Source organism: Spermophilus citellus (genome assembly GCF_964194105.1).
Source record: "Spermophilus citellus genome assembly, chromosome: 7".
NCBI classification, from domain to species: Eukaryota; Metazoa; Chordata; class Mammalia; order Rodentia; family Sciuridae; genus Spermophilus; species Spermophilus citellus.
The window spans coordinates 100,342,919-100,369,628 of record NC_138188.1 but is presented as its reverse complement, the minus strand read 5'-3'; the positions used below and the strand labels follow the sequence as shown (position 1 = coordinate 100,369,628).

At 38.5% G+C, this 26,710-nt stretch overlaps 1 protein-coding gene across 9 annotated transcripts in view; it reads right to left on the bottom strand.

Annotated features, from left to right (window-relative positions):
- The window catches only part of GAP43 (growth associated protein 43), a 368,423-nt gene that overhangs the window by 283,090 nt on the left and 58,623 nt on the right, over positions 1–26,710 (bottom strand). For 7 of the 9 annotated variants that reach the window (XR_014023147.1, XR_014023148.1, XR_014023149.1 and 4 more), the window contains one exon: positions 12,519–12,634. The exons of the other annotated variants lie outside the window; for them this stretch is intronic. The gene's annotated coding sequence lies outside the window, so the exon portion shown is untranslated. The remainder of the gene's footprint in view (positions 1–12,518; positions 12,635–26,710) is intronic. 9 annotated transcript variants of the gene reach the window in all.

Here is a 26,710-nt window from a genome sequence, read left to right as displayed (position 1 = left end):
TCCTTCTACATTTTCTCTCCTGGTTCCTGCTGCTACATGTTGACTAGGTTCTGTGTATAGTTCTTTTCCTCCTCTAGTAGACAGACCAAACACTTTCTTAGATAGTTATGTTGTGACTTGGCCCTAGTTATTGGTCCTGTATCCAGGAGGAAAAGTGAAGACAAGTAAGAGGAAAGGGGAAAAAAAGTGGAATGTATCTTATCTTGCAATATTATAAGCAAAGAGAAACTGCTATATTTTAGTATGAAAGAATAAGGCACTTCTGAGAGTTCAGAGGAAATAAAGATTTACAAATGCATCAACCCTGAATATTCCAAGTGTCAGAAGCTCACACCTTTCCAATTAAGTCCCAGACCTTGATGAAGCAAATATGCCAAGGTTGACATAGTCGTCTTCATGAAGACTCTGCTACACTTAGAATCATGTTCTGGGTTTTGTCCTCACCTTTTCTACCTTCAGGCCTCTGGTTTTTACAATTTGCACTAAATTTAGGATTCATCAATCTCTGTCTTTCATTGTGTTTCTTCCAATGTCTTGTTAGCACACAGCCAAAGCTACCTGAACCATGGTCTTTATAATTTCTACTTTCCTAGAACTTCTCAAATGCCTGATAGTAAACTATCAGAACATCTTCTTTCAGTATCCTATTCCACTTTACTACCAATGAAAGGTTTTACTTTTGCCTTGCTACAGCATTCCATGGGTCATCAAAACTTCACCTACCACCAGTAATGGAGTGTTCACTGCCAGCCAGCCAAAAGATAATATAGCTTTAATATCTCATGTTGGAACTGCTTCCTAGGATCACTCTGGTATCAACTATTTTAGGTCAGGCTTCTCAGGAAACAGACTATGATATGGAGATTTGAATGCAGATTTATGGAAAGGATTTGAATCCAGATTTATGGATATGAATTTTCTTGTTTGGAAGAAAATACTTGCCAGAGTAAGGGAATAGGCTTAGGAAGAAAAAGAAGTTAAATAGCAATGCAGTTCCAAAATCAGACTCAGCCAGTCCTATGAAAGAAGCTCTGGAGCCAGAGTGGCCTCAGAGTTTTCTTGCTTTGAAGCAAGGGAACTGGGCCTTGCACTCTTGTACTGATCAGTCATGGAATGCAGGATTCTTCTGAGGCAGGGTGGTAGCTAAGTATAATATCTAGTGAAGGGCAATTCCTTCAGAAATTCTCATCTATAAGTGGGTAACAATCAGCAATCCTGGCCGCTGTGGAATGTATGTCTTGATCTCAAAGAACAGATGTATGTGGTGAACCATGAGATCTATTGTGAATTTATTTTTGCTGAAATGCAAATATTTCAGAAGAGTGCAAATGTAGGATAAGGGAGAAAGAGAAATATATGATTAAGTCCAGATGTGTAAGGGGTTACTCAGGAGAGGACTTTGCTTATAGTGCTAATCTCCAAATGGTAGAAATGCCTTATAAATACATTGACATTTATGTCTGAAATTCAAGAGAAAGATCTTGATACAGAATTATCTTATGTTTAAGACAAAGTTGAGAATCCTCAGGAAAAGCCACATCACTTGAGTACCAATGCCAGCTTCACATATATTAGAAGTGAGACCTTGAACAAATTACTTTGAGTATTTGAGCCTTAGTTTTCTTGCCTAAAAAACCTTCCCAGGATTGTTATGAAGAATGAATATGAAGATCCACACAAAGCACTAAATTTGAGTTTGGCAGATTAATCATCTAATAAATTTTATCTGTTATTGTCATTACTATATGAATGAGAATTAAAAAGCAAATGAGAGCCTAAAGGTGAATTTATAGAGAAAAAGATAAAAGATAATAAGCCATTATCAATGGCGTATCTGGGAATGAAGTGAACTAGAAACCAGACTTCTGATTCTATATCATCTTTTCCCTGAATGTGTCCACCTGGATGTCTAAAAGGCATTTGAGCCTCACCGATCATAAACTCAAATTCATTACATTTTCTTAGAAATTTATTGCTTCCTTGATGTTCTACTTAGGAAATGACACAGGATTCTCTTAGGCACTGAGGCCAGCTCCAAACTCATATTTTAGTGCTATTCCCCAGGACCTATGAATTATCCATAGAAGTTTTTCTTTTTTTCCCCCTACCAACAACCTCTCTAATCAGTCACTAATGCATTTTATCCCATCTCCAAAATGTCTTATAAATGTTGCACTTTCTGTCACTTTTAACATTTCATCAATTAGTTTCTTTGCCTCTGCCTTCATCTTATCCAGCGCTGTCAATATATTTTAAATGTATATGTCATAAGTACATAGATGTCTAATCATGCCATATTCATGCTCAAACTCCTACAGTGGCTTTCCAATAAGTTCAAATTTCTTTGTAGCTTGCAAAGTCCTTGATGCTCTGTCAAACACAGGTCTGTGAAGTTTTGCTCCTGCCATCATGTCACAAGCAGCCAACATCTCAGCCAGGTTGAACTATTTCAGGTCCCCCAAACTATTTACAAGTCCCCACCTTGATCTCACCTCAGTAGGCTTGAAGAAACCATTTTCTAAGCATATAATGCTCCTTTGACCCTCTTGTCTACCTAGCAAAGTCTTCCTCATCCTCTCAATCTTTGCTTCAGCTTAACTTCCACACAGATGGACTGAGAGACAAACTTATTTTTCCCCTCCTCTTACTACACACATAGTAACACCTGTCATTTTGTTTGGTCTCTCCCTCTCCACCAGAAGCTTTATTTTTAAATTTCTGTATGCTCCTTTTTCTCATAACAAAAAGAATACAAGTCCATTGTAGAAAATATAGAACTGCTCTAACAGAGAAGCCATTGACCACATGCAGTTACTAAGCCCTTAAAATGCAGCTTCCCTAAATTGAGATGTATTAACTCAAAAATGCACATCTCATTTTGAAGACTTGGTAAAAAATATGTAAATATCTCATTAATAAAGTTTACATGGGTTACCTGATAAAATAATATTTTGGATATGTTGGGTTAAATAAAATATAATTTTTTTCTTTTTAATTTTTATAATATTACTATGGGAAATTTTTAACTAGTTTATATATCTTGCATTATATTTACATTGAACAGCATTGGTCTAGAAGACAAAAATTTTCAAGCTGAAGAAAAATGAATATAATTTATAATTCTAAGGAATAATTACTTAGGAATAATTACTATTGATATTGCATTACATGTATTTCCAGTGGTATGGGAGCTATTGTTGTAATACAGTACATATTGTATTATACTTCTTCCACCTTATTAATATTTTTCCTGTCTCATTTAAAAAAATCTTCCATAATGTAATGGTATACCATTGCATGCTTGGTATTTAATCACCATAGTTTCTAAAACTATTTCCAATTGGCCACATACTATATACTTATAATACTGTATATGGTTCTCTTTCTTTCTCCCTAACTAGAATATGAACACCAGAGGGGCAGAATCTTGTATATCATAAGCATATTTCAGAAGATACACTATTATCAGCCAAAAAATGAATGAATTGGCAAATCAATGACCATACTGCAAGAATACCACATGATTATACTTAGATCATATGTAAAATATTATATTTTAATTTTTATGGAAAAAGGCTTCTCAAATCTGTGTGTTCCGAATATGACCTCTTTTTTCCTCTAAAGAATAATGTTACTCTTAAGCATATGGTTTAATGTGTGAGTGTAGTTTCACAACTGGGACAGAAGTTGAATGACAAAAATTCCAACTTATTGGAAAAAGAAAGAACAGATGCTGAGCTGGAAAGCAGTGTTCACCATCTTCTACTGGAACAGAACAATGGCATAAAAATAAGAGAAAAGTAATTCCATTAGGAGTTGGGTTCCTATGGAGATGAGATGAAAACTTGAAAAACAAGTTCCCCATAACATTCCTGGAGAGTAGCCAAAAAGATCAAGTGTGGTAGATACAAAGATCAATGTTTAAATAAGAGTTCAAGAACCTGTAACTGGAATCTGTCAAGGTCAATTTAGCAATGACTGACCCCAGTGCCTAGGCCAAAGCCTGGAGCTTAGTGAGTGCTACATTAATATTTATTGTTGAGTAAATAAATATATCACTCCACTCTAAGTGTCATGTAACCGGCATCAAGTCTGCCCTCCTCAGTGTAGGATCCCATTGCCTTGGTCAGTGCCTAATGTAAAACAGATGCTTAATTTAATTGGTGGAATAAAAGCATAAATGAGTACATAAATGAAACGAAGGAAAAAGAAAGAAAGAGAGGGAGGAAGGGAGGAGAGGAGGGAGGAAATGTGAGAGGGAGAAGAGGGGAATAGGGACAGATAAGAGAGACAGAGATGCAATTTTAGGATAGGTCACAATACTTTGGATTAAAGATGGGAGGTGAATCTGTAATTTAATTACTTATATTCTGTTTTTACCTTGGCATTTTTCACACTGTGGTAGAGTGACATTCACTCTAAAGAATGATCAGAGTGCCAGGTGGTCTCAACTGAGGATTGATGGAGTGATTTAGAAGTATAGATACACAAGGTCAAACTTGTACAGTCTGACAATTAGTCAAGTTGATCTTGAAGCAAGATGATTACTGTGTACAGGATATTCTTTTTTTTTTTTTAAGAAAAGACTGTTCTTTGAACAATTTTAGTTTTACACCAAAATTGAAAGGAAGGTATAGAAATATTCCTATACCCTCTGGCCCCCACATTTGCACAGCCTTCCCTCTTGCCAACATGAATATCCTTTTGTTCATTTTCATTGAATATCAGTGAAGCCCACAGTTCCCTATGTGGTAAGGTTCTCTGGGGCATGACAGCAACTCACATCAGTCCTAAGAGATATTTTATTCTTTCAATGATACCAGAACTGAGCAAAGCCAGGTGATGAAAAGCAAGTTGCATGTGAAAATCAATGTGGAGTAGGGTAAGAGGGTGGTAGGATTGAAAAGCTGCACCAATGTCCAACATGATCACATATCCCATTGGTAAGTAATTGTAGTTACTCAAGGATAGAATATAATGTATCTTATTGCTTTTGATTTAGGCATATTACTTTTTTAAGTGGCCACTACGTTCTCAGAACATAAATACTTTTTAAGTTGTCTGATTCTAACTACTTAATAAACAGAACTATTTCTTTTGGCCAAGAGAACCATGAAAAATATACTGAGATACAAGAGAATTTGAAAATTCTAGATTAAGATCTTCCTCTAATTCTATATTCAAAGGAAAGTTCTTCAATGAATAAGGATGGGGAGGCAATTTTAAAAGATTTTATTGGAGAAGTGTCTTAATGATTATCAATAAAAGGGGAGAGAGAGAGAGAGAGAGAGAGAGAGAGAGAGAGAGAGAGAGAGAGAGAGAGAGAATGTTCACACTACCCCTTTATATCCAAATTCCCCCAGCAGGAATTAATTATTTCCATTCTTTAATTCATATTCCTTTCTTAATTTTTGACTCTGTATTTAAACCATTTTGTTGCCTATATTTTCTTTTAAGATTTTTTTTAGTAGTTGTAGATGGACAACATGCCTTGGTTTTATTTATTTTTTTTAATGCAATGCTAAGGATTGTACCCAGTGCCTTATGTATGCAGACAAGTGCTCTGCCATTGAGCTACAGCCCCACCCTATATTGTTTCTTGTGGATAGGATTTTGTTTTATTTGGACAGATATTTTCATGGCACCTATTACTCAGGGAATGGGAAAAAGTCAAGGGATAACTCAATAACTGCCTCTGGTCTATGAGAGGTGCATTTATACCAAAGATTGTGAGCAACTCTCTTTCATTTATTATGAGAAAAGATCAAGAAAACATAGATATAAAAAGATTGACTAAAGGATTTGGTTGAGAGAAAATAATTTCCTTGTGGCTAGAATGGTTTACTAGGGACACTTTTATAATCTGCTTGTCTCAAAAGTCTTTAGAAACAGCAGTGTTGGATGATTTCAGGAGGCACCACCTCATACTTGTGATGAAAAGAGCAGGTGCAAGATCCAATCTCTGAAAATCTTAAGCCTCTACATGGCACACGAAACAATGCCAGCATTGTTCTCTGGCCAACCAAAAGATTAATCCAGAACTGACAAAACTAATATCCTTATTTATCCTTCACAAATACTCAAGAAATAAGTGTGTATGTGTGTGCGTGCGTGTTGAGGAGGAGTTTTTATTACATTACTATTTGTCTTTCATGGCTAGAAAATTGGAAGACTGAACTATTAAGATCCTTGGCTGAGGTCCCACAGCAGGAGGAGCCAGGACATTCAATTCAGCCCTTTAAACTCTTTATGCCACTGGGCTCTCTGAAACCACCAAACTCATTACCTACTGGGAAAAGAAAAGGACACTGATGTATAATGATAATCCTGCAACAGATAAAAGGGACTTTAGGGTTATCTTTCTGAGATCATTGCAAGGGATCAGGCCCCAGGTGTTAAGAAGGGTAGACATTATAAGGTTTACAGAGGAGAATATGACAGGAATGGAGTATCAGGTGACAGAGTGATGAGGTGGTTGACAGGCCTGCACCTGGGTTCTGAGGTCAGCCTCAGGGTGATGGAGGCCATGTGTTTTGTTCTGTGGTGGGGGTAAGGGTTTTCAGTGACTACTTCTTGATGAGAGCTAATGAGCTTCTAGTCCCAGGCAGCAGCCTCCCTCTCCTGGGTCTTATCAGTTCCCTTAATTCCCCACCTTCTTTCTGCCCATTTAATATCAATGTCATTTCAGGAAAGGAGGCTGGAGAAGCAGCTCTGGAAATCCCAGATTTTTCTGGTTAGGATCAAAATGAAGCTACACATATAAGAAGGGTAGGAAAAGAGTGGACATTTACCTGATGCTGGCAGGGGTGGGGGGCAAGAAATAGATACATAAAAAAAGATGTGGGTTGGCTAGAGGGAGAAGTGGAGAAGAAGGGAGGGAGGGAGGGAGGGAGAGGTGTGACTGGCAGAAAATATCTAACAGAATGATTTATCTGTTTGCTAAGAAGGGAGGAAAGATGTAAGGTGAAAGCAGAGCTTGCTAAATATAAACGTTAGCTGCAAGCTTGAACTATAAAGTAGTGAAAATAGTCCTTAACAAAGAAGAAAAAGAAAATGGTTCCCACACTCTTCGTTACTGCCAGCAGGCTTTTTGTTTGTTCATTTTTGTTTTTTTATTCTCCCAATATCTCTATTTGTCATAGAGAAGGAGAAATTGACAAATGCTGAGTCAACCCTCCGGATTCCCCTCCCCACTGTCTTGAGAACCAGGTGTTAAATATTTAGCAGCACACTACTGGTAAGAATTCTCTGGAGAGGTTATTAAATGTTCATATTGCAGACCCATCTACAAATATTCTAATCCTATAGGCCAGGAGAAGGATCCAAGAATATGCATTTTCAACTAACTCTTTATATGATGCAGATATAAGTGGTCCTAATGTTATACTTTGAGAAATGCCTTTTTACATGATCGGTGATCTTTTCAGCTTTACTCTAGAACTCAGGGGACTTCTAGGATAAATAAATAAATGTTTAATTGGCTAATCCAAATAAGAAGCTAGGATAATAACAGGCTTTTTCTCACTAGGAATCTATAGGACATAACAAAGAAATCATAAGGAAATGCCACATGTTGTAGTTACCTAGAGAATTTACTGGCTGTTGACTTAAGTGTCAATTACAATTAATATATGAGGTCCAACTATAATGTAGCCTGCTTAGGGTAAAGTTTCTCAAATCTGAGTCCTTAATGTACATGCTGTCTGCCTCAATTATGCAAAGTAATGAAATCATTTCTATTGTACTTTCTGTTTTCACTTCTGTTCCTCATTCCTACTACACAAATCCAAGCAATATGGAGACTTCAAGTGGGGTAACACACATGCATACCTCACCTCAGCCAATGGATGTCTGTTCCAAATTGTAGTGAGAATTTTAAGCAGAAAAGAATAACTTATGAGATAACTGCTTTCTGGCAGCTATATGCTTATTACTGTAAAGTCTTTCTTTTGCTGATTGCCTTGGTCTATAGATCTCTCTACTGCAAAGGACATGTTTGCTTTAGGGCTGAATTTAGTTTAACTGAAGATTGTCTACTCAATGTTTCACTTAGTAACTAGAGATTATACTACTATTTCACAGAGCTAGATGTATTTATATTCATTTTCACAAGACCCACACTAAGCATCTATTAAGTTCAAAGAGGTTATTTATTATCTGCTGATAGAGAAAGACAGGTATGGAGAAGGCTAGCATAAATAAGTGAATCATATTTGAGGACTGGAAGAGCTGGAATCAGTGTAGACCAAGAATAAAAAGCTGACCTAAAGCCAGATGTCATCTGGATTATTGCAAAAACCACCCAACTGGTCTCCCAGCTTTGCCCTTGTTCTCCACATTCTTTTTTCCACTCTTCAGCTAGTTGTCCTTCTGAAAATATAGTTATGTCCCTCCTGCTGAAAGCAGTCTGCCATCTTATTCAGAGAAATACCCAAGTCCTGCGGACAGCTTACTTTGCTGATTCTATCTCACTTGCCTCCTTTCACTGACCATACTCTTGTTAAATGGAATCAATGACTTTATAAAAGGGCTGGAGGAAACTAGCTAGGCCCTTTAGCCCTTCTGTCCCTCCCACCAAGTGAATGTTACAGAGCTGGGAACAGTTTCTTCTGAGAAACTGAGGCCGTGAGAAGTCCCCCTCTTCAAACCTCGATTCTTGTGACCAAGTCAGAAAGAAGGGACAGGAAAAGGGAAAGGGGACACTCTCTAGAAAGAGTAGGTCCTCTCAGAGAAGAGAGAGACAATGTGCCTCTCCTGCACTCCAGTTTTATTGGGGATCCCAGAGAAATTTCCAGAGAGTCCCACCCAGGTCCATCTCTTCACTTTTGACTGACAGCAAGATGATATCTGACTTTCAAGTATTCACTCTCATGGCAAATCTAGGTCACCTTGGCCCATCCTGGCTGGTTCTAGTTGGATTCTTAACCACACGTTCTTTTGGATTTTATGGTTAGGAGGAACTATCCATATCTTTCAGAATCTGGTCTGTGAAAAGGGTCACAAAAGTCTCTCCCTTCAAAGTAATTTGGGTCCCTCTTATCAGTGTTATTTCCTGACTGCATTTCCTTGCAAATAACAGGTAGTTTGCTGAGGAATGTGACATATCCTGTCCACTTAGGCTAGGCAGGGTTGTAGGCAAATTGCTTTTTGGCAAAGAAAGCTTGTTGGGTTCAGCTCAGTGGGCCCATTTTATAGAACTCTTCTCTTAACCTAGTGTGCCCACCATCTGCATCTCTCTGTCCCCTAATATGAGGATACAGCACCACCTCCTCTGCAGAATGTAGCATTACCCTGCCATCTTGGGAGCAGAGTCTAGGCTCTGAGCAGACACTGAAGCTGCCAGTTTCTTGAGCTTGGACTTTAAGCCTCCAGAGCTCTGAGAAATAAGTTTATATTATTCATAAATTATCCAGTCTGTTATTTTGTTATAGCAGCACAAATTAAAACACACAGTGGGAGTACCTCTGCTTTAGGGTCTTAGCATTTGCTATTCTCTCTGCCGGAATGTTCTCCATCAGATATCCAATGGATTGTCCCCTCACTTCCTTCAGCTCTTTGCTTAAAATTTGCCCATTCAAAGCCTCCCCCACACCTAAACACTCTCTAGCTCCTTGTCATAATTTTTTCATAGTATTTATCTCCAGAAACATACAATCTAATAGAGGAAGACATCCAATAAAATAAATAATCGGATAATGAATATATAAGATGACAATAGAGATTTTGTCAATTTTGTTCATTTATAGTACATTAGGAACATGCCTCAAAAATAGTAGGTACTATAAATGAATGATAACTACACTCTACTGTATCCTATCATCTTTTCCGCTCTGGCATAGCTGAAACCAGACACTAATTATTTACAAGATTTGACTGAAGGTCTAAGGATAGTGGCAAAACCATGTACTTGCTATACAAATGGCTAATCTTAGAGCCATACTTCTAGACTAGGCCTCAGAGTCCCTCCTGCCCAACTCCTGGTTAACCTCTATGTGACTTGTTCTGGTTGACTACCACCCAGATAGTTTCATCTCTCAAGCTTGTGGCCATCACCCAATTCCCAGATCATCTCTCCAATCCCCATTTCATCTTTAGATCAGCTTTTCCCTGGATGACTGAGTAAGTGCATAAACATTTATTTCAGGGAGAGTCCTTCTTTGAACTCTAAGGATAGAATTTAACTCGATGCCTCCACCCCACCCCCAGGGGAAAAAAAAGGTTCAATAATCCAACAACATATTTTTCATATGGAATATTTAGTCTTAGATAAAAATCACACCCGAGACATCAATAATGTAGTCTAAGTTTTATGAGCTGAACAAATTCCACATTTTTCATAGTATTTCTTCTGAGTGAAGTGATGGGTATTCAGGTCATATTATCACAGGAGAAGAGATGTCTCCAGAAAAGGGTCTGAGGAGTTCCCAGAGGAGATGGGGAACTCAACTTAGGACCAGCAGGGTTCTTGGCATATGTGATGGAAAAGAATTTCAACACAAGCCAGACAAAGGCATGTTTATTTAAGAAGGTAGATAAACATTCAAGGGAGAATGCAGGCTGTCTCCAGGGTGAGAAACAGCCCTGACTTGGGCTGGGGATCCAATATTTATAGAAGGGCTGTATCAGGGGCCAGGATGGAGCTACACAATTTCAGGCCAGTTTTCCCTCTGCTTGTTTATTTCCCTCATTTTACAAGGGCATGGGCCAAAGACATAGACCAAGTGTATGTTGCTCAAGATTTACAACTATACTTTCTACATCTCCATGGTTTGTGGATGTTTCCTTTAAAATTCAGTATTTCTATCTCTTTATCCTAAATTCCTATCTCAATATACCCCTTTAGTCTTCCTATTCTTCCAAATACCTTTTAAAGGGATAAAATATGCAATTCCATGAGAACAAATAATAATGGATAGGTATAGGGAACTCTCAATTTGGATTTCAAAAACCACAAAAAAAATCTCTAAGGAAATCTTTTAACAGCAGCAAATTCACTAAAATATGCTCTTGGTTTTAAGACTCTTCTAAAATCTTATCATCTCAGTCTGCAACTTCTGTACTAAGACCAACCATAGTTACAAAAAAAAATGTATATTTGCATTTAAAAAGGCATGCTAAATGACTCTTCCCAAAACAAAGGATTGGCTGCCTCTAAATTAATACCCATTTTGCCCTAGAAGGCCAAAACTGCTGGTAACTTTTTAAAATACATATTTAAAGCTATACTGTAGGGCTGGGGATGTGGCTCAAGCGGTAGCGCGCTCGCCTGGCATGCGTGCGGCCCGGGTTCGATCCTCAGCACCACATACCAACAAAGATGTTGTGTCCGCCGAGAACTAAAAATAAATATTAAAAAAATTCTCTTCTCTCTCTCTCTCTCTCTCCTCTCTCACTCTCTCTTTAAAAAAAAAAAAAAAAAAAAAAAGCTATACTGTATGATAAGTATAATATTAGGTCCTAGCTCCAAATCAACTTCTTCATAATAAAATTTAGGCATGTAGTAGAGTCAAAGCCATAGGATACTTAGTGGTGATGGCTCTAGTTTCTTTCATTCCATTTATATGTTTGAACCCATATCTGGTATTATAATAGGTTGGGAGATGGATAGCTTCTTGGTGTCAGTGTCTTGATTTGCACTGACGGAACAGATTTTTAAAAAGAATTTGTGAGGAAATCCAAGGAATCAAGGGCAGATATGGAGTAGAGAGTAACCATATAAAAGAAGAAAGATTCTAACTGTTCCTCAGCCAGATCCCAAACACTAGAATAAGTCTATACAAAAGGAAGAAGTAAACATAGATGGGTGTCTGTTTATTGTTTGTTTTAGAAACACAAAATACACAAGCATTAGAAAGATGGAAAAGCAAGGCATTGCATTGGAAAAGGCACATCTCAGAATCTCTATGTACCTGTGCCTCCAGTGCCATGTGGAGCAGGTGATGGCAATCCCTCTTTCCAAGCTAGGATCTTGGAAAGACTTTGGAAATAGTCTTTTTGGGCAGAAAGAGTTCTCACTTCTTGGCTATGTTTCCTTAGCATTAATTCTTGTCTCAGGCTACCATGCTCACAAAATATTAAATTATGAACTGTAGGATGAATTTATGTATGAATTTAAGATGAAGTGATATTTTATTGCTGGAAATAAAAGAAAAATTCTCATTCTATTTCATCAGCTTTGACTCTTTCATAAACCCATCCTTGAATCAGTAACTATAGTGAGGGAATGTACTCTGATAATGAGTCCTGGGTGCTCCACACTTACAGGTCAGGTCTGGGTACCCTAAACTAAGACTGGGAACAAGGAGGTAATCATCGCCCTGAAAGATGATGCTTTTTTTTTTTTTAAGTTACTCATTTATCAACATTACTGAACACCAACCAAGTTCACATTCTTGGTGCTCTTCTAGGAGTTGGAGACACCTTGGTAAACGAACGCACCAAATCTCTTAAGATGAAGCAAAATGTCCAACATTTCAAAGCTACACAATTGCTTTGTGGCTTTATCTTGAGTAACATACCTGTTTTCTAGAAATAAGGGATGTGCCCAGTTTGACTCATTTTCAAATCCCAGAATAGAGGAGCCATTCAGCAGAGCCGCCAGTTCTCTTTGTTAGTCTTGTATGATGTGACTCTCCTGCCACAAAAGCTACAGTCACTCAGAGCAATCATAACCTTTCCCCTGAACTCAGAGGGTGTCAGCCACTTAAATTGTTTCTCTTCACCCAATATTCAAGCATATGCATGGATGGAAAGGCAGCTATGAGGGCAGAAGCATGGATGACAGGGTCATGACTTCTCACAGACATCAGAGAAACTTCTCCAGTGCCCTACTGACAGAGGAGCATTCACTGCATCTTAATACAGTGCTACTCTCTGCAGATATTTTGTTTTCAGGCTACAGAAGAAAAGCAAGCATCAAGAAAAAAAAATTGACAGGGATTAAGGATTGATTAAAAGTAAAGGAAAGAGAACTAATAAACATTTCCTTTCTGAGGCAGTATGAAAGCATCCACATTAAAGATAAGTAGCTTGCTTGAGAAAATTTGGAATCAAAATGAAGTATGAATTATTGATTTTAGTAAGTCAGAAATTAACATTCCACTTTACCTCTGTTCCATGCTCACTAATTTTGATAGTAACTCAACAGTCTCTTTCATGTCAGTCAGTCTGCCCTTTAAATACCATCCAATGCTTTAATTTTACCTTCCTTTTTCATTTTTGTTCTTATGCTTTCTTTTATTTTCTGTCCTCTTTCATTCTCTCTTTTCCTCCGGTTCTCTTTCATTCTCTTGCTCTCTCTTTCCCTCCTTTTTGCTTTAGGCTGTATCCTAGCAACAGCTATTTCAATTAAAAAAGGATGGGAAGGGCTACCAGTGTTGCCAAGGTTACCAGTATTTCCTGCTGTCACTGGAGGAAGTAACCTGTGAGGTGATCAGAATGCAATCCTGGGTCTACTGCAGACACCTTCCTGTGCCACTCTGCTTTTATTCTCTCCATCCAGGGATAATGAGTCTTCCGTGTCAAGAAGTTTTACCGAAATGTCCCACAGTGTCATAGATGTTATCATTAAACAAAAAACTAATCTATAGCCCAGATGTTTATAGAGAATGGAGGGAAATACAAAATGACAATAATTAGATTTTGACATCATTTAAGAGAGCCATGATTCTATTCCTTTTAATATACTATAGATTTCAAATAACAATAGATAACAGTAATGCAGTTGTTCAATAGAAACCACACCATCATACTGATACAATATCATATAAGTCATCTTTGAAAAAATAATAACCACAGTAATGTGCACTTCTATGCCATATCCAATTTAAGATATAAAAATATTTTTAAAAAAATTTCTCCGACTTTATCCATCTACCATCATCAAAGATTAAAAATTCACTCAGCAGGATCTTATCTTTCATCATAAAAAGACAGTCATTAGTGTCTAGGAGCTAGTTCAAAGACATCCTGACCTCAGGCTGTATGCATACGGATCTCAGAAGACCTAACACCAGCCTCATATTTATCTCCAGCTCTGAACTTATTCCCCAAATCAATTAGGTTCAAACATTAACAATTTTCCTAATATTCTGGCACCTTACCTTTGTATACCACCTTACAAAACCCTTGTACTTTCTTATTTCATTCCCATGACGACTCTGTAGGCATGTACTTCCTACATTTTATAGATGACCAAATTGAAAACCAAGGTCTTTGAGTGACAACTTCCCATTAATTCCTAGTCTATTGCACATTGACTTCCTTCTACCAGGCACCAACACAGTGGTACCCAGGCATGACTTCCTTCCCTTCCCTGTTTCCTTTACTTCTTCTCCAGTTTCTTCTAGTAGCACTTCTTGAATTAAATCACCTACACATGAGTCCTCCTCTCAGTTTGCTTCTAGACCTAAGAAAGACTACAGTTCCTATCCAGGTGGTATTTATCCCTGTTCCAGTTTTCACTGTTTCCTCCCCTTAACCCTCTATGCCTGGGATTGGTACCAATTTCTAGTGTTCCTGCTCCTAGTCGCTTTAGTAGTCTTGGTTGTTTCCTTCTGCTCACATTCATTATGCAAGTAGATCTTTAATTAATGTTTTATGAGATATCTTAGTTTCTCTTCCATACAGATATATAATAAATATATAAATGATAGAGCCTCCTAAGTAATATGCCAAATTTCACCCTTGCATTCTCCATAGAGTGTGATATTTTAAAAACTTAATTAGATCAAATTTACTCCCTACATAAAAGCATCAGTGGCTTTCTACCATGCACTGGTATACCATGACATAGAAGGTATTTCTTGCTCTAGCTGGTATCTCCAGCTTCAATTCTGACCACTTCCTAACACACTTATCCTGCAGCAAAACCAAACTACCTGTTAATTCCCAGCACTGATCATAACTGATCAGTGCAACTCATGCTGCCCCCAAGAGTGACATGCACTCTGCTCCTCCAAACATCACTTACTCATCTTCTAATTCAGGCCAGTGTCATCTCTGCTGTAAGTTCCTTGAGAATTGAAGTTACTCACTTTTTAATTGTTAACCTCTCAATTTCAGCCTTACACAGACAGAAAACTTGTCAAAAGAATGACCACTCAAGGAGTGAAAATAATACTAATATGCTAAAGCACATTGATAAACCCTTATTATGATTAAATATATCTTTGAAAAGCAAACCAAGAGTGTTAATAGCTGCCATTTACTTGTGCTGACACTGTACAAACACTTAATGTTTAATATAAGTTACTCATTCTTCACAGTAAACAAGGTATAAATATACTTTTTTTGAAAGAAGAGAAAAATAAGTCTTAGAAAATTTAAAAATGGCCCTAGTGCACACACTTCACAAGGGGTGGATTTAGGATTTGAATCCTTTCATGTCTGTCTTCACTCCTAGTACTGTGCTCTCTCCTTTACAGAGAAGCAGCTGTGTCATAAAGTAGATGAGCACTTACCACATCATGTGTGCAAATCCCTTACTCAACTTTAATTTCCAGTGAGTCAACAGACAGAAGAAGATACACATTGGTTTCACATTGCGTTCACAAAAGTTCAGCTGCATAATTCATACTTTATATGTGCACCTACTTCCAGATTTTTATAAGAAAAAGCATTTGGTTTGGGAATGCCGAATTTGAAGAGATGGTAAAACTAGAGATAGTCAGATATTTACACAGGGCAAATGCATTCTTAATATATACTCATACAATAAAATACTCATGGAACATTGCTTCCCTGCAAGAGCTACTACTACAGTCTGCATTCCTGCAATTGTGCTTCACCAGTTCTCTTTAGGACTCAGCAAGGCCCTGATCACATGCTGATCACACACACAGAGCCAGATTCAGACAATTAACATTGTGATTTCTTCTTGCTCCCATCAGAACTTGATAACTCAATGGTAGTGGTAGTTAATGTGGCATTTTATAAGCAACAATGAATTACCCATGGTTAGTGACTAATAATAAATTAGTATGGTTATACTCACCACACAAAAAGGTCTACAAATGGGAGTTCCTGTCACAGCATGAAATGACAAAGTTTGAATCCAGTTACACAAAATCATGAAATGGGCCAATCAGGAACACAGATCTGTCTCCTTTTCACTTTGGCCCAGGTCTGTAGTTTGTTTCCTTTTACCACTGCATGATGTGGCCTCCAACACAGCAACATCACCCTTCTTTATACCCTCCTACTCCAATTAAGGGACCAACATATCCCAGTTTTTTTCCCAGAACTTTCCTGGTTTTAGTACTGAAGGTCCTGCATCACTGGCTTCCATTTATGCTAACAATAGTAGGCAGAATAAAATTCCCAAAGATGTCTGCATCCTCAGCCCCAATCCTGTGAATATGTTACTGCAAGTGTCAAAAAAGGCTTTGCAAAAGTAATTAAGAATCTTGAGATGGAAAGATCATACTGGAAAATCCTATCGAATCATACAGGTCTTTACAGTTGGGAGGTCTTTTCTGACTATAATCAGAGGGAGATGTGACTATGGAAGAATGAAACTCTGCCCCAACACAGGCCCAGAGACAATAGAGTCAGCTGACCATGGACTGAAACCTCTTAAACCAACTCACCCTGGTTTTCCAAGGCCTGTTCCACATTTAAAGCTGAAACTTATATCATGGGAACCCCTTGAGTACTGGGTAAATCAGGACTGTTGGTCACCCTACTCCTAATTTTAATGCCTTAGTATTGGGCTATAGAATTCTCTATTGGTAGTAGCTGAAACAACATGGCTATGCAAGCAATATCCTAAATCCCTGGTTCTCAAACATTACAGATCATTAGAAGATGTAGAGCTTATTAAAACTCAGATTTCTGGGCCAACTTCAGAGCTACTGATTGAGAAGATCATAAATGGAGCCTATGGATTTACATTTCTGACATGTTCCCAGGAGATGCTGATGCGCTGGTATGGGGACAAAATTTTTAACAACTATGATAAAACAAAAATCTCCAGGACTTTTAACAAAATTTCATCTGTTCATCTATATTCCAGGCACAGATAAAAATAAAGTGAGTTTGAGGGCAAGTACCAATTATTATAGCTCATCCAAACTATAGTTTAGAACACAACTCTGACACATGTACCCTGATCTGCTAGAACTTTCTAGAGAAAACACCATAGGTAGTGGTAAGGGTTATGAGCTCATTCCCATCTTTTACAATATTTAGGACCCTAAGCAAGTAATTTATTACTATTTCAAGACTTAGAATTTGAGCTAATTCATGTAAAATAATACCTAGCATACTGCCTGACATATGACATATGCTCAGTAAGTGATAACCATGCAAGAAGCTTTTCTAAAATGTAACTCACATGGCTCAGAAAACCTATGAGAAATGCATGGGGAAGATGGGTATTTGCCTTTTGACCTTGGTGTGAGACTTGAAGTCTTGGTCAGTTCAACTATATTGCCAGCACATTCTAAATGTATTACTTTTCTGAACTGTCCCGATTTGCAAACCTGTTAAAAGCATCTATTTTGTACAAATAGTCATGTTAAATGCTGTAGCCTCTTCTATACCTTGGGTTCATTCATTCAGTAGTTTAAATATGCATTAAGGACCTATGGAGTGTCAGACATTATTGTAGGAGTTGGCATTACAGCAGGCAAGAATACAGAAAATATTTCAGTTTCCACAGAAATTATGTTTTAAAGAAGTGAAACAGAAAAGAAGATGAGAGGAAGAAAATGAAACTTTTAGTAGTGATAAGCACGATGACAAATTAAAACTAGCAAGGAATTACTTTATGATAAACATGTGGTCAGAGAAGTCTTCTATACTGAGGTGCATTGAGTGGAGATCTCAGGGGTAGTCATTGCAAACAAAGGAACAGCTAATAGAAGCCAAGAAGGAAGAAGCTCAGTACATACAAGAAGTAGCCCAAGAGCCAGGGGTAGTGGTGCATGCCTGTAATCCCAACTACTTGGGAGGCTGAGGCAGGAGGATGAAATCGCAAGTTTGAGGCCAGCCTGAACAACTTACTGAGGGCCTATCTCAAAAGCCAATCTCAGTGGTAGAGCACCCCAGGGTTCCATCCCCAGGATCTCAAAAGAAAAAAGAAAATAACCAAAGAATGGACAATGTGACTGGATTATGGAGAATAATAAGATGAGTATAAGATGGAATGATCTATGTTTAAGTAAAGTTGTTGATCTTGGGTTGGCTTGGATTGTTTTTTTGCCCAAGCAAGGCTTATATGGCAGAAAAAAAAATTAAGGTGTTTGCTTGGTTAGTTTCATATGTCTGTTATTCTGAGGACCAATCTAGTTTCTACATGTAGTAGACATTTCTTACTATTGTTGGTCCAATGTTCCTTTCCCCCTTTTGTCTAGAAGAAGGAACATTCTGTCTACCCCATTCTCATCATTTTGTTCATTGGATTGAGGTTCCAATCAGAGTGTTCTCATAGATCAAATAATCTACACAAAACTTGGGGTCTGGAGTGTGGCTCAGTAATAGGGCGCTTGCCTAGTATGAGCGAGGTCCTTAGTTGGAGCCCCAGTATAAAATATCATCATCATCATCATCATTATTTAGGCAAAATCAATCAGAAAATCTTCCTAGGATTTTTATTACTGAAATCTTTGAGGATTGGCTCTTTTTTTTCCTTTTTTTTCATGAGTGATAGAGCTTTAAAGATGAAATTCTGAGGCAGCTTATAGTTGTAGTTTAGCATACTAGAGTTGTTCTTAATACAGGAAAATGAAGGGGGGGATTTTCTTTTTGCTGATGGTCAAATGGAATAAAATTAGTTCATTCTTTTCTTTTTGTTCCTTTCATTTGCTGTTCTCCTGACTGCCTTGTCAGTTCATAATCTATAAAGAAAAATTGAGGCTGTGTGTGCATGCAGATCTACATAAAACCTAGGTGTGTGACCCCAGTGATGGTATTGGGTACTTCAGATCACTAATGCTAATTGCAACACAGTATGTCACTGCTATGACTTGGGAAAGTGTAAGATTAGCTGCACATAGTTTTATAAGCTGATAGGTTTTTGGAACTCAGCTATGAAGCTGTTCTACTATTGGGAGTGTTGACAAGATAATATATGCAAAGCATTTGGTTTCCTTGGAAGACAGGTATGAGAAAAATATAAAATAGGATTAATTATTGATTATCTGTGGAAATGAGAAATGGGGAAGCAAAGAGGCATATTTCTCTTTTGGCATACTTTATACTGTTCCTTCTCTTTCACTTTATTGCCCCAACCAGGCTACAAGAAGGGACACCTAGCCTTATGAACTGCTATATCCCTTGTAATCTTTAGGAAATAGGAGGTTTCCAACAAATGTTGATTAAATTAATGTTGAATGAATAGTTGAAATACATGATTAATAACAAAACAACATTTGTCTGCATGTGTTATAAAGAATAAGCAAGAAAGTAGAATGTAATTTGAGTAATGAGAACATGCTTTGGATTGAATAAAATCTCTTTCACTTAGGTCAATACTTGATATAGTCAATATGTTTTTATCTAAATAATAGGAACTTCAATGCCTGCTTGGTACACTTATAGCAAGAATTAAATGTCTGGAACTGCTGAATAAATGAAAGTATGATAGTAGAAAACTAATGCTTACAGTGCCTTGGGTAATTCTGTTTTCTTCCCTCTAGTGGACCCCAGTTACCTCTCTTCACGCCTTGGTCAGATGCTTCCTTAAAATAGTCTGTTTTCCTTAATTACAAATGGTGAGCATTGCTTTTTAAAGTATTTTCCTTTCTTTTTTAAAAATATAATTAAATCAACATTGTAGGCCAAATAAGAAAAAAGACTTCACACTTACTGTACTACAACTGGGCATATCTCCTTCTTTGGCCAGGCATCCCAGATGGCTGCTGCATTTCCCTTAGCTATTTCTATGCTTGAGGTTTTGCTGAAATTGAGTGGTTTTTTTTTTCCTTTTTTCATCAAAGACTCTGGCTGCAATATGGCAGGTGTTCTTTAAATGTATCACTCAGCTAAAATATGCATAGGAGGCAAATTACTTTTTTGTGGGTGCAATTCAAGAAGAAAGTGGAGTGACAGCAAAGATAATTCACCCACAAATTGTTCACTAGGCCCAGCAAACTCCAAACCATCTATATATTTTTGCTTTGACTTATGAAAGAGGGCAGGTGTTATTGGTCCCCTCTCCATGATGAATGTTCCTTACAAACATCAAATCACATAAATCTTTACTTGAAGCCAATTTCAGAAATTTTTTGATGGTCCTTGAATGGAAATATCACTATTTGAGTAGGTAGGTGTGTGAGAGACAGAGGGCTTCCAGCAGCCTGGACTCACAGTATAGTTACTTAAAAAAAAAAAATCATGTATCAATGGAAGTTCAATTTCCCAGAAAAAAAAAATCTTTTCTCCACCTCAACATGGTAAAAAGAATTTAATTTCTTCAGCCTTTAATTAGCACACAAACACGTGCTAATATAACCTTAGTGATCCAGGTACTAGGTAGGCTTCAGGGGAGGAAGGAACCTGATTATTTTGTAAATAAAACACATAACAGCAGACACAATCTACATAAAATGGGAAAAGAATTTTGGATGCTGCCTTCAGACCAATTCTCCAAGCTCGTCTCTCATAAAAGGGTAATCAGTCAACTGACCAGCTACAAGAATATACCTGTTACCTGGTTTTCATTTTGTCTTCATAATGTTTTCAATGTTTTATAAAATGTTCAGTTTGTCTCTAAGCTGACTCTCTTCTGCTGCACTGGAGGTAGCAGAGAATAGAACTCTCTGGAAGCCTTTGTGAGCTGCATCAGTAATGAAGTGCCTGTGCTCTGTGATGTGAACTCTAATAGTCCTTGGCATGAGGTTCATGGGCACAATTGGGAAAATCTTAGCAATATTTGTCTGTTTCTAGTACAGTCTGGGGCACTGGCCCCTTCCAGTTTTGTCATCTCCCTTTCTCAGGCTCCCAAGGCTCTTTTGCTATCTTCTGGTTACCCAACCTCAAGTGTCTGCCTGGGTTTGACCTGCCAACTGTATCTGTCCATTTCCCTGTGCTGCTTCTCCTAACATCCTTTATTCTCTCTCCTATTCCTTAAGCTCTCACTGTTTTCCAAGGTAGTTAATCTGACAAACCAAGAGTATTACTCCTATGAAGAGGCACATTCATATTTAGTAAGTGCCTTATGGAGAAATAGGCTCTGAATATTAAAATAAATATATTTATTGTTCATCTGATATACACAAGGCTTCAAAAAGCACTTTACATCCTTTATTTCTATTCTATACCACAATCAAACAAGGAATGTATTATATTTGCCATTTTACAGAATAAGGAGACTGAAGTAATTTTCCTAAGATTTTAGATCTGCTTATAGACAAAGCTAGAATATGATTCTGGGTCTATCTGGTTCATTCTGACTGAATGTTTTTAATGTAGGACCTTAGGTTCTACAAATAATAAAAGCAATCACAGAGCATTTTCGATGCCATAACAAGAGAGCCATTTATGAGTACATAGGGTTCTCATTGACTTTCATATAACACCTGGTCATAGTTTCTTTTGTCTTTCAATAAATATAGACATCTCTTCTTATCAAAAAATACCTTATCATTTTGGTAATTATCATACCAAGTTAAGCAGATTAAAAAAGGATTTCTTGATTTCAATTCCTTACATTTCTTAAATATAGAACCTCCCTACTCTTCTCAGTTTAGAAATGGGGATCTCAATGGACAAAGATAGAAAAGTCCATTGGAAAGGAGTTGAAAGGGAGAGTTCATTTAAGCTAAGAACAAAGTCTGCTTTGCCAAATGTGCAGGTTTTCATGACCATGGCAATGACCAGGGGAATATCCTCCCTCCCCCCACCCTGCCCTGTACTGCCCTGAATTCCAATTTGGCCTACAAAGTAGAATGAGACTGGCAAGAACGTGGATTCAGTGAATACTCAGGAGGACAGTGGGCTGGGCCAAGAATAGCAGGGTAGTATACTTAAACATTGTTAGTCTAAGTAGTCTCTGAAGCTGAACGGTGTTGGAAATTTTCTCTTTAGGCAACTGCTTACCTCCTTCATTGTGAATGCAGATTCTCATATCCCTATGAAGCAGAGTTTATTATAGCCAACATACAAAAGCAAGAATTGAAGATGTTTCCTGAAGAAAATGCTATCTAGCAAAATACAGAGAAAGAATATGTGCCCGAAAGGAGCACATATTCTTTCACTGTAAAGAAGGACCCCAAAGACCTTGTATTGTTGTGGTCAAATTCTTACTCCCATCCTCTCATCTTTCTCCTACACACACACACTCACACACATTACCTCAAGCCATCTCACCCTGGTCTACCAGAATTCATTGAATACCTTTTCCATGTAAGTTCCTCTGGTTGATAACTGTGAGGATACATGAAATACAGTCTTGACTCTTCAGAGCTTACAGTTTGGTGGGATTTTCTAGCCCTGTAAAATCACAGAGCTGAAAGCAAATGACTTTCAGTTGAATTGCACTCAACTTACTCTGAATTCTTGCAAGTCTTTAAGATCAAAGCTTTTTGTGCAGGGTCCTACTGCAAAGCTTATGCACCTAAAAACAGTAATCACAATATTGTGGGACCAGCTTTCCTACTGACCACTTCACATGTGTTCTTCACTTTAATTGTCACAGTGATCCTCTGAGAGAGGTATTATTATCCCTGTTTTAGAATGTGTAAATTGAAGCCCCAAAAGATTAAACATTCCATAGTAGATAAGAATATGTACTAAAGTCTGACTCCCAAACTCCACATTAGCACCTACCTACTCCTCTGTCCTGCCTCCCACTGGGTTTATGCCAGAATGTGGAATCTGGGATCATCTTCACAGCACCAGCTGTGAAGCAGATGCCCTGTGCTTCCTTTATAATTCCAGCAGGTTTAAGGAGAAGTATGACCAATTTTGGCCTTTCTATACCCTCCTAGAATCAACTAGGGAGATTCTGGTCTTTTATAAATCAGTTTAAATCATAATAGTCAAGGGTGTGACCAAGAATTACAAAGTGGATAGGAAACCGTTTTCTACAGGCAATAATAAGATAGATCCCTGAAACAGAGTTGACATAAGGAAGACAGCAACAGACCATTTTTGGAGAACTACCACAGTGCACTGGAAGGAAAAAGAACACCTTTTATTGAATCCCAAATCTGCCACTTACTAATCAGGTAACTTTGGACAAGTCATGTCTATCAGAGGTTCAGTCATGTCATCTGTGACACAGCCTTTGCAATGTCTAGCTCAAGGCCTGTTGCAGAACTCAATAGAATAATCAAATACAAATCAATCAGAAAACTGCACGTGCTCTGGCAAAAGAAGAGCAGAAACTAAGTTTCCGGTTATTTTCACTTCCATGGAGATTCTCTTTAAGTAAAATTATACATCCCTTTTCTATCTCCCTGCTTCACTCACACTGTGCCATTTTCTCAAAAAGACACAGTTTTCAGTGTTCAAGGATAGAATGTGATTTCTTTGTAATAAACCATTTGAACTAGTGGGTAAAAAAGTTTCATGAAAACCAGGATGCTCAAGTCGACAGCTAGTGGCATCTGTGACAGATAGAAAAACACCTTCTTACCATGTGCTTCAGGAATCCTGAGCTGAGAAAGCAAGGAACCCTGCTGTTTTCTCCTGGTTTTCTTCTATGCAGGCTGGCGTTAAGGGAAAGTGAACTCCTCTCGATATGCCTGAGGGGGGAGATGCTTAATTACCATGCTTCTGATTTCTCTCTGGAAGGCTGGCGCCAGGGCCTGAACTCAGTTCTCCCCACCAAGTCTCCTGAGACACATGCTCCTGGAAAACCTCAACCATTGCCCTCCCCCAACACACATACACAAACACACACACACACACACACACACACACACACACACACACACACATACACACACACACACCCCTGAGAACACAGGAACACAAACAGACAATGGCTGTCAGCACCAACCCTGCCCTACCCAATACCGCCACCCCAGACCAGACCTGAGACTTGAATGAGACTAACCTCAAACTAGAATGGAGAAAGGAAGAAGACAGCAGGTAACTGACAGTGGGCACTTGGTCTGAACAGAATACTGCAGAGGCTTTGACAAGGTCTGTTTTAAATATTTTGTTCACATGTATATTCCACCACCGCATTGACTGTTCCCTGATGAGAGGACCTGAATTTTATATTTCTTCTCATTGCTTTTACAGAGCTTGCCATATAAGATAAAGAACCCCTCACCCCACCTCAGTATTATTCCTAAGAACGTTCCTGACTAAGGCTGTTTCCAGCTTCCATTCCCTGCCCCCTCCTTCTATTGCTTGGAGAAACCATGCAGTGGAAACTCAGAAAATATTTCATTCTCCTTAGGAAATGTGAATGTTTTAGCAGGGAAATCACTTCAAAAGCATCTGTTTCCTCCCACCCTCCACCAGCCTTGAGAAGCCAGGAAATGAAGCCATATTCTACAGTACAGACACCATCAAGGAGTAAATCAACACCCCAGGGACAGCAGAGAGGGGTGCTCTGTTGCGTAAATATCCATCCACAGTCCATTTAATGGAGCTGGTTTTACAGGATCACAGGGCTTGACTCTTAGCTTCAAACCCAAAGGCCTCCTTTATTCTGTATGTCTGCCTATAGCATCTTCCTTCTGATGTCTGCAGATCTCATCTCATGATTTCCTCGTCTCTTTCACAAAATGAGTAATACTGACCTTGCTAAATAAGAAGAGGTTCCACACTGTGTCAGGCTGATGTGACTAGTGTCACACAAACCTATAGTTTGATTAGTTGTGACCATGTATTATTTTCTCTCTCTCTCTCTTTTTCTTTTTTTCTTTTTTTTTTTTTTGTGTGTGGGTGTGGAGGGGAGGGGGGGCATATCGGGGATTGAACTCAGGGGCCCTCAACCACTGAGCCATGTCCCCAGCCCTATTTTGTATTTTATTTAGAGACAGGGTCTCACTGAATTGCTTAGTGCCCTGCAGTTGCTAAGGCTGGCTTTGAACTCGTGTTCCTCCAGCCTCAGCCTTCCAAGTCACTAGGAGGCATGTGCCACCATGCCCAGCTCCCTCTTGTTTTTTTTTTAGTGACTTCTTCCCTTCTTTACCACCTTCCTTTCTGCTTTAGAATAGGTGGAAATTGGGAAGAGGTAGAAAGATTAAAAAGGACTGGGGTTTAGCACCCTGGCATCAATCCCTGGTACCAAGAAGAAGAAGAAAAAAAAAGAAGAAGAAGAAGAAAAAGAATCCGTAACTACAGTACCATTATTTCTTTCAGATCACTGACTCCAATTAGCCTTGGAAGCAAGAACCAGTCTTGTTCCTTTTGTGAAAGATTGTAGATTTCTGTCACTAGGGGTGTGAAAACCTGGTCATCTGGTCTCTTTCTTAAAATGAAGAATCTCAAGCCTTCTGAACCAGAGTCTGCATTTTAACAAGATCTGCAGGAGACTGATACAAATTAAGGCTGAGAAAACACTGGCCTATGGCATGGTGACACATCACTTTTGCCTGCCAGGACTTTCCCACTTTACCAGGAAATTCATGCTAAGTCACAGGGAGTAACCTGTGCAGCTCTGTGTGTGAAATTACCAAGTTCAGTGGGTCAACTGACAGAGTACACACAACATTATGCAATGCTCATAGGCTCCCTGCCCCTAGATGTCAATGCTGCCCAGTTGCTCAGCTTCAGCTGAGAAAAGGCTCTAGGACTATAGGTTGCCTCAAGTCTGGGTCCTATCAGCTACTGATAACCTATGAGATCCTGATGAATGCCACAGTGGAAACAACCCTGGGCCAGAAATTGGCAGAACTGGATTCAGAGCCTTCCTTTTCATCCTGGCTTCATGACCTTGAACAAGTTACCAAACCCCAGCTCTACAGTGAGACTATTAAAATCAGCTTCGCCTACCCCATAAGCTAGCTGTGAAAATTAAATAAAATAACATATTTTAAAATACCATGTAAATTGTAGGGTAATATTTAATTGTTATTTATCATTGATAACTAACATAGGGTTATAGAATAGAGAGAGATCTTCAGGTTGGAAGGAACTTCATAAATTCAGTATCCTGCTTCAAATAGGAATTCCTTTTTACTAGTAAGGGAAATGAACAGTAAGTTCTATGATCTTTGGTGGGGGGGGGATGGCAATTAAAGTGTGCATGGAAAGATGGGGATGGATGGACAAGTGAACCCTTACTGAGAACAGACACAGTGTTAGATATCTCCACATGTATCCCTCTGAAGCTCACAGAGTGTGAGAGCACACAGACGTCCTATGGTGGATACTCATTTCTCTCCTCAAGAGAAGAACTCACTCTTCTAGCTGTAGGAAGTGCTACTGCTAGGAATTCTCAATTATCAGCCCCCTTTGGGGGTTGCTTCAGTTAAGGGGAGCTACTTCATTCCAGACTATATCAAATGGCTACTCAGCAAAAGGTCATCAAGGCCCAGGCTGCTTTCCTAACTGACAGCTCTGAAAGGCCATCCCATCAGAGTTTTCCATTCAAACTGGCACAGCTTTACTTGTCCTGTTCATTCTCATCATTCCCTTTCCTTCCCTTCCTCAGGGACCTTCCCCAAACGCATGCCCTCATAAATCACCTGCTTGCCAATCCCCACCTGGGAATCTGTTTTACAGAGAACCCAACCAATGTCATGTTCCTGTACTAGTTTCTTATGCATGGAGCCTAGCTTGTCAACCACAGGCACTCAACAAA